At 35.9% G+C, this 14,042-nt stretch overlaps 1 protein-coding gene across 3 annotated transcripts in view; it reads left to right on the plus strand.

Annotated features, from left to right (window-relative positions):
* The window catches only part of ZNF521 (zinc finger protein 521), a 282,483-nt gene that overhangs the window by 27,941 nt on the left and 240,500 nt on the right, over positions 1–14,042 (plus strand). The gene's annotated exons all lie outside the window — the stretch shown is intronic.

Consider the following 14,042-nt stretch of genomic DNA (forward strand, 5'->3'; position numbering starts at 1 on the left):
GCCTCACATATTAACTGATGTTATAAACAAGGCAATCGAAAGAGCCTGTCATAGAGGAGGCAAATGGAGCTCATTTAAAAGATGTAATCTTCCATACCCAGTCAAACATATCTCCATATGTTAAGCATTCATTGTATGTAATATCATTGAAATTGGTTCATATTAATAAAGTTATTGACTCCTTAAATCCTAAACTGAATTTTGGCCCTCCATTTTTATGTTTTGGGATGGGGACAAACTATTTATTTTTGCAGGAATAGACCAACCAATGTTTAATGGGAGACTTTACAGATTTAATGCTGTGTTTACTTATCCCCTATATTATAAAAATACATGGATGTGAGATCTTAAGTCAATTAAATATAGAAACACACTTTATTCCCTTGTATACTGTAACCTGTCTGCAGATAAGACCATACTGACTTTGCGTAGCCTAAACCAATAATGTTAATTATTCTGTCTTTCTTTTTTTCTTCATCAGAAGATACTCTGCATTTATGGGTGCAGCATTCTTAATGAATGCCAATTCTATTATAAGTGCTGATTTCCTTCGGTCCCATTTTTCATATTTCTCCTACTTAACAATTTTTCAGTGTCTTAGTCTGGCATCTGTGAATGTCCAGCTAAGCACTCTTGATGGTGAAGTCACTGTTTCTCCACATATGCTTTATTTTTGTAGAACCTCAATTAACTTGCTTGACTTTAAGTGTGACCTCTATGAAGGGGATGATCGGTAAAAAAAAAAAAAAGCACAAAACCAACAAACAGAAAACAAAACTATGATGAGCTCTATTCTTTACACACCCTAGGCATCTGTTCGTTGTTTTTCTTTTGTTTGTTTTTTTCTTTTTAAAAGCAGGTGAACAACACAGTATGTGCTAGAAAATTATATTTTAAATGTTTATCTATTTTATACCAATGACTAATATTTGCATAGTAAGGACAATGATAAGCTTTTAGCCCTTCCAGTTGTGGGATTGTTTTTTTACCAACACACTCTTGGTCAACAGAAATTCCATCTGAAATGGTAGTAATTCACATTTGTATATTTTATTTTACATTTTCACATTTTGAGGTTAGATATTTGATTCCATGCCTTCAGACATACAAATTGATTTAAAAAAAAAAAAAAAAAAAAATTTAACAATTGAGGTAATTATCTTACCCTAAAATGAAAACCCAGTACTGATATTTAAAATTATTTGCAAATATGATCCGACCCATGGCCGCAATGTAAAACATTTAGATTTAATTTTCTATGGAGTTGTATGTATAGTAGGTTCTGCTAGTAAACCATAGAAATCCATTACTTGTATATAACAAACACTAACATGAGGTCAATAGTTTGGCTTTTTAGCTCTGTGTATTCGCAGAGATTCACAACAATAAAACTCTCATAAATGAGAGGTTTTGTATGAATATATCGCTGTGCTCCACAGCAATAAAACTCACAGTAGTGCATTAAATATGTGCCGGTTTATTGGTTTCTGTAAATAAATGACTTCTTATATTCTATATAATATATTAAACAAGCTTTTCACGCTTTATAATGTCACTTAAATAATAGTAACATGAATAATATTTGTAATGTCTTACACCTAAACAAACCTTCAAACCTACTCCTGAAATAAGATTAATCATTGGTCTTATTGAGTTGTCACCTAAAGAACAATTCTGCAGAGGTACTGATTTTGTATTTTTACAAAAAAATTAATAAAAAAAAACTTTTCCTGAGAATCACACCATTCCCCAATTATAGTTTGAGCTGCGTTGGACAATACAATCTGTTTGTCTAACTGTGCTTTTAAATGTGTGCCTGAAGAATATCTTGTGATCTTCAAGTTTCAAAGTTGTGGTTTTTCTTTTTTTTTTTTCTCTTTAACTTTCCCTCATCACATTTTAAGGAGAAATACATTAATACCAATTTCAAAAGAAAGGCTTGGTTCAGTTGATGGCATTAAAGGTGTAGACAGTCTGCGTTCTATATAAGATGAAACCTTTTTAGGTGACTCATGCTTTACATTACTTCATTATTTATTGCCTCCCACCGCTAAGCTCTCTATAGCTTCCCTTGATTCATGCACTGTGGTTGAGGGAACAATACAACTCTGTTGTGTAGCTAATAAACATTCGGCTTCTAGTAGTGGGAATCCATATAGCTCAGGTGTTCAGAGTTAAATAATGTTCTGCTTTTCTACTGACTAACTTATAAAAGGACTGTCTTTTTTGAGTTTTTTGTTGCTTATTTTAATGTATCAAAAATTCTGAAGATTTTACCGCATTCCTAGACTGTGATATAAAGCAATATCGCAACCTCTGTCCTATTTTTATTTTTTCTCGTATGCAGCCTGAGTTGATACACTGTTGTTTATGCAGGTGCGCATTGTTATAGTAATGGATTAATGTATGCAACACCACTGTATCACCTCAGCTACCTTTGTGCAAAACATATGCATTGTCGTGTCAGTGTTTTTTGGGTTTTTTTTTTTTTTTTCAACGGAGCCAGACTATATAAGGTTAGTCTGCCAGAAAGTGAACTATAGGGTCCTGTGATTAAACCAGATAATCTATTTTCTATTTTTATACGGTTTTAATAAAGTAATATCAGAAGCTCATTGGAAAATAACACTGGCGTGCTGCATGAACCAATACAGCATCATTTTTTGTTGGAGAATATTCTTTGTAAATATGGTCATGTATAACTCATATAGAAGATATATGTAAGACTATAAAGTCGGTCACCTGTTCATAATGCAACTATATGACATGGTGTAGAGTTGAATGATACAATGATTCTGTCATATCAGCGTTTGATGAAAACTGTAGAAATAATAAGTAAGTTGTGCTAATGGAATATTAGTTGTAGAATTTTTATTTATTGCACTCTAAAATAGGTGGTATTTCTGTCCTCTACTGGAGTGACATGCATGTCTAATATATTTAGATAGTACTGTAGATCCAAATTACTGCTTTGTAACCTTATGTGGGGAAAATATAGTGAATCGTGCATATTTTGGTTTTGTTACATGCGTAAAAATAAAAACATATAAACGTTAAGCCCTGCGCTCAAACTTCCATTATTTCTGGGTGGCAGCAATAAATATACTACCTATCAGCGCCAATACATAAAATACAAAACAAAGAACAAAACTTTACTTGCACACTATACTAAATCCCTATTAACATTTAAATAACTTTTTTTTTATTTTAGTATCAGTGCAAATGGCAGGTGAGCTTACAATTTAATGGTCATTCTAGTGATCGTTTACTCCAGTTATTTAAATGTGCATAGGTATTTGGGATAGTGCGCAAGTAACTTTTTTTTTCTTTCTTTCTTTCTTTAATTTTCATATATAAAATATATTTTTTTTCTTTTTATATATATATACACAAGCAGAGGTCTACAGGATAAGACATTATATCCTGACACCCATTGTCTGTGGCTGCATGCAGCAAGTAGAGGCAGGAAATATCTGTGCTGCCCATTGCATAGTCATCTCTTGTCTGTTTCCTCATTAGACTCCAGGAATGGATTATAATGTGGGAGTTGCTATGGTTTTTTTTTTTTTTTTTTCTCTCCAGGGGTCTTTTTGAAACTGTACTTCTGTGACTCCTATTTTCTACACAAGTGATATCCATTGTATCAGATATATCCAAACTATCTATCCTCTATTATATCTATAAAATATATATATTTTTTTGATAATCAATATTTTATTGAGGCATGTTATAACAAATAGTAGAATCCAAAATACAACAAAAAACTTGGTTAGAGAACAGATCACAGATAATCATACACATTATGACAACAGTAGGTCAAATAATGCTTGGTGGGTGCACAATGGTTCTGTAGAAAAGAAAGGCTTCATGTACAAATGCCCCTTTATAATCGTAAAGAAAAGTAAGTACACAAAAGAAAAATGAAATCAAAAAGACGATACTGCAATCCTAAATGTCATACAACAAGACTATAAAATGCCTGTCTTGTGATTAGTGTCTATTTTTATATTGCAAAGAAAGGCCAAATAGGTCAATAGGAATAAACTCAGACCTAATCCATTGTAAAAATAAAATAAAATGTTTAATTGCAAGACACTATAGAGTTCTGTTCTTCAAATAAATTATTGTTTGTTTTTTTCCCCAAGGGGTACGTATGGCCAAACTGATTTTAAATCTTAACTGAAATGCAAAAGCCGTCGACTCTGTGGACTAGTAGATACTAAGAGAAAAAGTTTAATTTGAATTGTAAACACAATGAATACCATAACCAGTAAACATTGCATAACAGAAAGAAAGGGTGAAAAAAATCTCAAGAATACACATTTACAAAGTACATGCTTGACCATACACTGAATGAAATTAATTGGAATCAGAGCCCATACACTGTTTGAATGTTAGGACTAAACAGCTACTTTCCCAATGTTGCAAGATTAGATGGATTTAGAGCAAACCGTAATTGTTTCAAGGAGATACTTAGTTGTCTAATACATAGTAATTTCCAATGACAGAAATGTATTTGAAAGTGATGTTGTAACTTATACTTAAAGGAACACTATAGTCACCTAAATTACTTTAGCTAAATAAAGCAGTTTTCATGTATAGATCATTCCCCTGCTATTTCACTGCTAAATTCACTGTCATTTAGGAGTTAAATCACTTTGTTTCTGTTTATGCAGCCCTAGCCACACCTCCCCTGGCTATGATTGACAGAGCCTGCATGAAAAAAAAAACTGGTTTCACTTTCAAACAGATGTAATTTACCTTAAATAATTGTATCTCAATCTCTAAATTGAACTTTAATCACACGCAGGAGGCTCTTGCAGGGTCTAGCAAGCTATTAACATAGCAGGGGATAAGAAAATCTTAATTAAACAGAACTTGCAATAAAGAAAGCCTAAATAGGGCTCTCTTTACAGGAAGTGTTTATGGAAGGCTGTGCAAGTCACATGCAGGGAGGTGTGACTAGGGTTCATAAACAAATGGATTTAACTCCTAAATGGCAGAGAATTGAGCAGTGAGGCTGCAGGGGCATGTTCTATACACCAAAACTGTTTCATTAAAGGACCACTCTAGGCACCCAGACCACTTCAGCTTAATGAAGTGGTATGGGTGCCAGGTCCAGCTAGGGTTAACTAATTTTTTTATAAACATAGCAGTTTCAGAGAAACTGCTATGTTTATCAATTAGTTAAGCCTTCCCCTTTTTCCTCTAGTGGCTGTCTCACTGACAGCCGCTAGAGGCGCTTGCGTGATTCTCACTGTGAAAATCACAGTGAGAGCACGCAAGCGTCCATAGGAAAGCATTATGAATGCTTTCCTATGCGACCGGCTGAATGCGCGCGCAGCTCTTGCCGCGCGTGCGCATTCAGCCGACGGGGAGGAACGGAGGCGGAGAGGAGGAGGAGAGCTCTCCGCCCAGCGCTGGAAAAAGGTAAGTTTTACCCCTTTTCCCCTTTCCAGAGCCGGGCGGGAGGGGGTCCCTGAGGGTGGGGGCACCCTCAGGGCACTCTAGTGCCAGGAAAACGAGTATGCTTTCCTGGCACTAGAGTGGTCCTTTAAGCTAAAGTTGTTCAGGTGACTATAGTGTCCCTTTAACCCCTTAAGGACCAAACTTCTGGAATAAAATGGAATCATGACATGTCACACATGTCATGTGTCCTTAAGGGGTTAAAGAAGGCAGACATGTTAATAAAGCTACTAAGTGTTTAATTTACCGAAAATACTAAAAACGTGCAGATCTCCACAAAAGAAAACCGTAAAGATAGCAAGAATACAACCCGGGCCCAAGTCACCCTAGATTATGAATTAAGAATACTAGGACAGGAAGAAAGGTATTCTCTATATAGATAGTACAGGAGATCTACACAGGAACTTAAATAGTCTTCCTGATTCCTATTATAATTAAAATTTCTTAACTGACCCTAGGGCTCGAATATCGTCCAATAGGTTGTACACGTAACTTATGCACAGTTTAGAACTGTAATAAGATCACTAACAGATCTAGTGCTAACCCTAGAATAAACCTGATACTATTAACTATACTATCCATGTTTAAAGCTTAAGAAAAGCGAGCACTAGGCTAGCATGGATCTGACGTAAGGTTTGCCCCCATTAGAAGCTGGACTTCAACCCGGGACACTTAGTAGAATGTTGGCATTGAGACAGGCATTCACTAATTAGAGAGAAATTGGAGTTACATCCTGCCCTCAACTAAAATCTGATTGGTTAACGAGATGATGGATGACAAAATACAGCTGTCTACCTCTTCAAAATAACAATTCCTTAAGCATTACAAGTATCAAGGAGGGGAAAGATGTGGCTTATATTCTCCCGGTATAGAAAAGAACCTCCCTTAAACAGTGATTTCTAAGACACAAAAAATCAAAGCTTTACAACAACAACAAATAAACAACCTAAACCCATAATTATATACATATAGGATGTATAGAACATGGTATTAAGAGCAGAAAAATATTGCAAACACTGCAGTCCACACTTGAAATATAAATATAGGTATTACACACCCTGCATTTATATATCAATTCTAGTGTTAAATTGCCATCCTAAGAGATGCACGAGAAAAGATCTCCAATCCTTTTATGTTCTTAAACAGTCACGTTAACTAATGCGGAGATGATCCACAAATTAGGGTAATAGCCTAATTGCACTGTGTAAAATTACAGTCATGCATAATAAAACATTACAAATTATCTAAAAGAATACATGCTGAGTGGGGGAAGTTGAGGTGAGCCTAATTCTATAACCCCAGAAAAAACTAATGGGATTACCCATTAGGCTCAAGGCTCAATTAGTAAAGAGAACACCTTAACAAAAGGGGCCACAGAGGAGCTAACTAGAAATCCTCTAGGAGCATTATAATAATCCCTTAACATAAACCTTAATGACTAATAAACATTATGGAACAAATATAGAGTAGGCCTGTAGGCAGAGAAAGCCTTCAGCCAGTGTCCTGTCTTTGCCTTGGGACGAACGGAACCACATTTTGGCTGTCGCAGGAACAGCATGGCCCTGCAGAGGATGGAGTTTATCTGGCAGCTAACGTAGTAAACACTGGTGACTAATCTACAGAAGTGAACTTGTGGATGTTCCGTGCTCTCTGAGCTGACCAACAGTAAGGCAGTCTAGCGTTAGGAAGTTTTAAAATAGCCAGACTCATGGATTTCATTCATTGTATATTGGACCGTGTGAGATCATTGAAGGAGTGTTGATAGGACTCAAAAGTAAAGTTGTTGGTTTGTTTCTTATTTTTTATTTATTTATTTTTTACCCTGAAGGGCTAACCTCAAACTGCTCTTGTCCATCAAGGCAGACCATTACATCGCTAAGAGCAGATTCAGGTGCCAATGATGATTTATTTATATGATATGCAGCACCAAACATCAGTGTTTTAGCCTGTTTGGGTTTTAAAATGGAAGTAACCGGCCTCCTTAAAAAGTGTAGTCTGTCGTTTTGTTTTTTTGTTTTTTTTATATTGTGCCTCCTGCCTCATCTAGAGAGCCCAATTGAATGGCCATCTCTTCTTGTTGTTGTTGTTGTTGTTGTTGTTGAGTGTGAAGTTGGGATTGTAATTCCTCAAGTTTAGTCACCGAAGCGTTTGTACAGGGACTTAATTTTGGAGAGCAGGTTTTGGATATCCCCTTTGGTGGCAGGTGTGTCCCCTTCTGGGGGTGGTAGTGTAGTAATTGTGTCTAGTGAGTCTTCCTTGGAGGAGGAGAGATGTGAACCCTTCTACAGCGATCAATGGCTGTAGGCATCAGGTAAGTAGGGAGATAGTCCTCAAACTTCACAAGTGAGGGTCATGCTGCATGTGGCTTCAAACCACTATAGGCCTCCCTCTTGCATTGCCACTGGATGACTAATTGGTACAGAAAAGGCATCAATTGGCAGCCGAGATCTTCTGAAAACAGATCCTGTCAGGTGAGTAGCTATACTGGTCAGCCAATTAAAAGTTATTTGCCAAACAACTTAACTGCACTGGAGCTGCTTAAGATAGTCTGGCTAGTGCAGTTGTCTGGCTTCGCCCCAAAGCTATATTTTCTTAACAGCACTAACTTGCTTGCTGTGGATGATGAGTGAGTTGCAGCTTTTATTGTCTTTAATTACAAGCAAGACGTTGGTTACGAACTAAAACATTTCATATTCCACAAACACAGTCCTGCAACAAGAAAAAAAAAAAAAAAAAAATATATATATATATATATATATTTTAAATCTATGTAAATCTTGCATGTTAACACAATCTTACAGATTGCTAACATTTTCAATATATATCCCATAAGAACTTAAGACATTTTAATATAGCTGTTGGAATTTTTTTTCCCCCCAAATGTTCCAACAATCGTATCCATTAACAATAAAAGCATGTTTCTATTTGGCGTTTGCACAGAAAATTATATGAAAGGTGAAACTCACATCGTTTTAAAAACAATCCTCTTTACAAGGATTAGTTCTGCTTTTTGGGTAAGCGAAAAGTATTACAAGTGACCATGTGATACACAAAGCATGTCAATCACGCCCCAAACGTCAAATTTATACCACTAAGCAAAAAGTGGTGGTAAATACCGAAAATAAAAGAAAACGGGATATTAACTTTTCATCCAAGTATACGCATATTTTTCCCTATAAAGTGACAGTGACACCATCAAGTTGTTATGAAGGGTACAGAAAAAAAAAATCTCCTAATTGGTCACAATACATCCTTGACTAATTTTATAATTGCATTTGCCAGTAATTACAAGATTAATGTAAAGCAATATAGGCTTTCCATTTGTAACCTTCTATAGAACTAATTTGTTATTGAATAGAATTGTGGTTTCATTAGATAAATGAATGTAATTTGTTTTGATACTGACATTTAGTGCTTCACAGCTTTATACATGCTGTCAGATGTGAGAAGTGAAGCCTTGATTTTTAACATGTTTTGACATAATACACAATGGTATAGCTGAATTGCAACTGTTTTGTGTTAAAGGTGTAATTCTGCTGGTAATGTGAAATTATTACCCTTTTGTTTCTTAAAGGGACACTCCAGGCACCCAGACCACGTCTGCCCATTGGAGTGGTCTGGGTGCCAACTCCCACTACTCTTAACCCTGCAAGTGTAATTATTGCAGTTTTTTTTATAAACTGCAATAATGACCTTGCAGGGTTAACTCCACCTCTAGTGGCTGTCTACTAGACAGCCACTAGAAGGAACTTCCTGCTCTATAGCACAGATTATCTGTGCTAGAGCGTCCCTCCAGCGTCGCTTAAATCCCCATAGGAAAGCATTGAAATTCGTTTTCAATGCTTTCCTATGGGGAGACCTAATGCGCATGCGCGGCATTGCCTCCTTGGGATCAGTGTCGCCAACTGGCCGACGGAGTAAGAAGGAGGAACGGCGCGGAGGAGGAGACAGCGACGAGGGACATCGTCGCTGCCTCAGGTAAGTGACTGAAGGGGTTTTCACCCCTTCAGTAACTGGGGATTGGGGGGTGGGAGGGAGAGGAAACCTCCAGTGCCAGGAAAACGGATTGTTTTCCTGGCACTGGAGATTCCCTTTAATGTGAAATATGCAAGTGTTCATGAAAACATTAAATTTGCAGATACAAATAATATGTCCATTTCAGTTTTACATCCCTTTAGAGTGTGTGTGTGTGTGTGTGTGTGTATCTCTTTTAAAAACACAGCCTAATAAGTTTGTACTGGTACATTCTGGTGCCTTTATAGCCGTAGAATATGTGTTTTTTTTTTGTTTTGTTTTTTAACCCCTTAAGGACCGGACTTTTTTTGCGATGTTGTACATTTGCGACCAGGCATCTTTTTGACACTTTTGTGGTGTTTGTGTTTAGCTGTAATTTTCCGCTCTCTCATTTACTGTTCCCATACAAATTATATATTGTTTTTTTCAGGACAAAAGGGGCTTTCTTTACATACCATTATTTATATAATCTCATGTAATTTAATATTTAAAAAATGAAAAAATATGATGAAAAATTGAAAAAAATACATGTTTTTTTACTTTTATGTGAAAAATCTTTTATTCATCTACAAAAGCGAATGAAAAAAACTGCTAAATAGATTCAAAATTTTGTCCTGAGTTTAAAAATACCCAGTGTTTACATGCTTTTTGCTATTTTTTTGCATGTTATAGGGCTATAAGTACAAGTAGGATATTGCGGTTTCAAAACATACATTTTTAAAATGTATCAATAGTGACATTGTAACACTATTATCTGTCATAAATATCTGAATAACATCCCACATGTACATATTTTTTTAAAGTAGACAACCCAGGGTATTCAATATGGGGTATGTCCAGACTTTTTTAGTAGCCAGTTAGTCGCAAACACTGGCCAAAGTTAGCGTTCATATTTGTTTGTGTGTGAAAAAAGTAAAAAACTAAATTGAACGCTAATTTTGGCCAGTGTTTGTGACTAAGTGGTTACTAAAAAAGACTGGACATACCCCATTTGCAATACCTTGGGTTGTCTTCTTTTGCAAATGGTATGCCATCATGGGGGTAATTCTCATTCCTGGGCTACCATACGCTCTCAAAGGCAACGTAACCAACCTGGCCATTTTCAATGTAAAAATATTTGACCCATATATTTGACCCTGTAACTTTCAAAAACGCTATAAAACCTGTACATGGGGGGTCCTGTTCTACACAGGAGACTTTGCTGAACACAAATATTAGTGTTTCAAAACTGGAAAATGTATCGCAACAATTATATCATCAGTAAAAGTGCTGTTTGTGTGTGAAAAATGCAAAAAAAGTCACTTTCACTGACAATATCATCGCTGTGATATGTTTTACTGTTTTGAATCACTAATATTTGTGTTCAGCGAAGTCTCCCGAGTAAAACAGTACCCCCCATGTACAGGTTTTAGGGTGTCGTAGAACGTTACAGGGTAAAATACAGTGATAGCAAATTAAATTCTCTGTACTCTCGGCCTGGGTTGGCAGGCAGGTCCCTTAAATTGCAATCAATAAAATAACTTAATTATGTAAAAATATTACATAAATACGCACGTAGAATTTAAATATATATGCATATTTATATATTTGAAGTCTACGTGTATATTTATATAATTATTTATGTAATTTTGTATATGGACATATGAATAGTTCGCATTCTTTTTATTTATTTATATATACATATATATATATATATACAATTTCATTCTAAGTGTATTTTGATATAAATATATATATATTAATATCAAAATACAGTTAGAATAAAATTTCGTATAGATATATAATTTTTTTTAATTTTTATTATTATTTTTAATTTTTTTAATTTAAATTATTTATTATTCTTATTTTATAATAATATATATATACACAATATATATAGTTATTATATATATTATATATATACGTGTGTAAATTAATTATAAGTGTATTTTTATATTAATATATGTACATATTAATATAAAAATACACTTAGCATGACATTATATATATGATATATAGACATATATTATATAGGTATAATATATGTCTATATATCATATATATACACATATATAATAATATATATTTTTTTTATTAACTATAACTTTAAATTTTTTTATGATTTTACACTAGCAGGGAGACTGCCTGTCAGCACAGACAGTCCCCCTGCAGGCAGAGACTAGGACACCTATTGTGACCATGTGGTCGCCCTGTTGGGCGATCACATGGCCACAGGGGTCCTAATCCGCCATGGGGAGACTGTCTGGGCTGCAGGCAGTCTCCCCACACCGGGAGCACCGCCGATCGCCGCCGGGGGAACGACGGCGATCGGGTAAGTACATTTTAAATTTAGGACGGTTCAGGACCGTCGTCGGTCGGCAAGTGAAAAATGCCGATGACGGTCCTGAACCGTCCAGCGTCCTTAAGGGGTTAAAGAGCATTAAGGACTGTAGGGAGGAGGCGCGTACTGGGAGGGAGGAGAGATGTACACTACCCCTTGCAGGCCCTGCATGCAAGGGAGAAACTCATAACGTCTATTGTCAGCACTCAGATTGTGCTGACAACAGACGCAATTTTTGCACAGAATTAACATTCGGCAGGGACAGCCTTCCAGGCTACCATAGTTGTGTGCCGGGGATACACCTGGTACAAAAGTACAGATTGCTTTGTTTGTGCATTGTTTCTTAATACGGATTCCTACCACCACGACGATTTATAAAGGTGGTCATGGCGGTTCGAGTAACCTATTGCACATAAACGAAAAGTAATAATTTCCCTACTTTTATTCCAGAAAATCTGAAATTTGCCACAATAAAAGAAAAACAAAACAAAACAAAACCAAAGAATCTCTGGCATCTGGGGTCCCTGACTTGCTGAATAAAATAAGTAATGGAGGATCCCTTTTATTATCGCTATAGGCCATAGGATACATATTTGGTATATTTGGCTTGCTTGGATCCTGTGGCTCTGTGAGTGGCTGTTCATCCTTCCATGCAGAGAGGCCCACCAGGAACTTGTTGGATAGATTGTCTACGAGAGAACAATTAATGGATCATTTCATTCTCACTTTATGGGTTATAGCAATTAGGACTGCACAGACAGCAGGATATTCTATAATTAAGCAATTAAAGCTAACTTATACATGTGGTTTTCCTTTAAGGTATTGTATGTTAATTTGTCACAATAAGTGCTAGGGTTTGATTCTTTAGCCTGGGAGCACACTTGGGTGAATCTCCTTATAGTATTCAAAGTTGATCAATTTGTTATCTGTTCAGAATACTTGAAATACTAGAGTTATTATGAACGGTCATAAGATGAATTCCCCAACTTTAACCACATATAGAGAACTTGGTGTTGATGTTTTCTGTATGGGCTGGATCTTCCCTACCAACTTCTGGTAAAATTCCTCTTTTACTTACCTGTTTTGTGGTTGATAATACAGCCTCCAGCTTTGTAGCAGGAGAGCAAAGCATCATCTAAATGGTCTATTCTTTATCACCTATGATGCATAATAGACTTTGAGTACTTGGATACCTGTGCTAATTTTTGTATTTTACTTTTTATTTTATTTTTTATTTCTACTCACCACACATACTTTCACCCCAACTACAGTATAATAATAATATTATACCCTTAACTCTCACAGTACATAGGTAGCCTGGAGAGTAGGTGGACCATTCCCTGGCACGTGACTCATTTAAATTTAAAAGTTATCACATGCAGTAAAATGTTGAATGGTGTTGAATACTTGTATAGCGCTCCCTGATAATTGACTTGTTACTGTGCAATGAAAATGGTATCACACAATGTTAACCAAATATATATTGAATTGTGAGGGCTGTCAATATTGGTGCATACATGTCACAGACTCCCAGAGATTGGCACTCAGTGGTGATAGCAGCACATTATTTCTTCCTCCTCCCTGTACTTTTATACCAGGGAGTGTGACTCCCATCTATTTTGGGCAGCCCAGAACATGCATGTCCTGGTGCTGAACTAAAAAAAAACATGTGTCTTTGGGTTTCCTGGCAATCAAGCTGCTGTGGAGTTCTCTGCGTTCTGGCTCTTATGGAACAAAAAATATAAATAAAACGTGTGTGTGTGTGTGTGTGTGTGTGTAAATATATATATATATTCTGGCATAACTTTAAACAACTCAAGATTCAGACTTTGGTTTTATTATGGCTACAGATGCCCCCCTCTAACCCTCCCCTGTGCCCTTACAATTAAACATGCATCACAGTTTATATTTATTTATCTATGCATGTGTCTATCTCAATCTATTCTGCTAAATTTCTGCAAACCTTCACTTGCCAAAGTAAAATGTTTAAACCCATGAAATAAGTCCTGTTTAAATCTGCAAATTATTTTACTCAGCGCTAGGATAATTGTTAGCAAACGTATAGAATTGCACTTATAATAACAAGTTATCAATATGTTATCAACTTCCAGTTTAGCTTGAAGTCACAAATATCCATCCCTCATTAGTGAGCCTTTCTAATCTGTCCTGGGGTGCTTTTCTTTCGGAGTAGATGACGAGGTGAAGGTACATGTGGAACTTAACTGTTATCTACAAGTTTTGC

Source organism: Pelobates fuscus, chromosome 4 (assembly GCF_036172605.1).
Source record: "Pelobates fuscus isolate aPelFus1 chromosome 4, aPelFus1.pri, whole genome shotgun sequence".
NCBI lineage: Eukaryota > Metazoa > Chordata > Amphibia > Anura > Pelobatidae > Pelobates > Pelobates fuscus.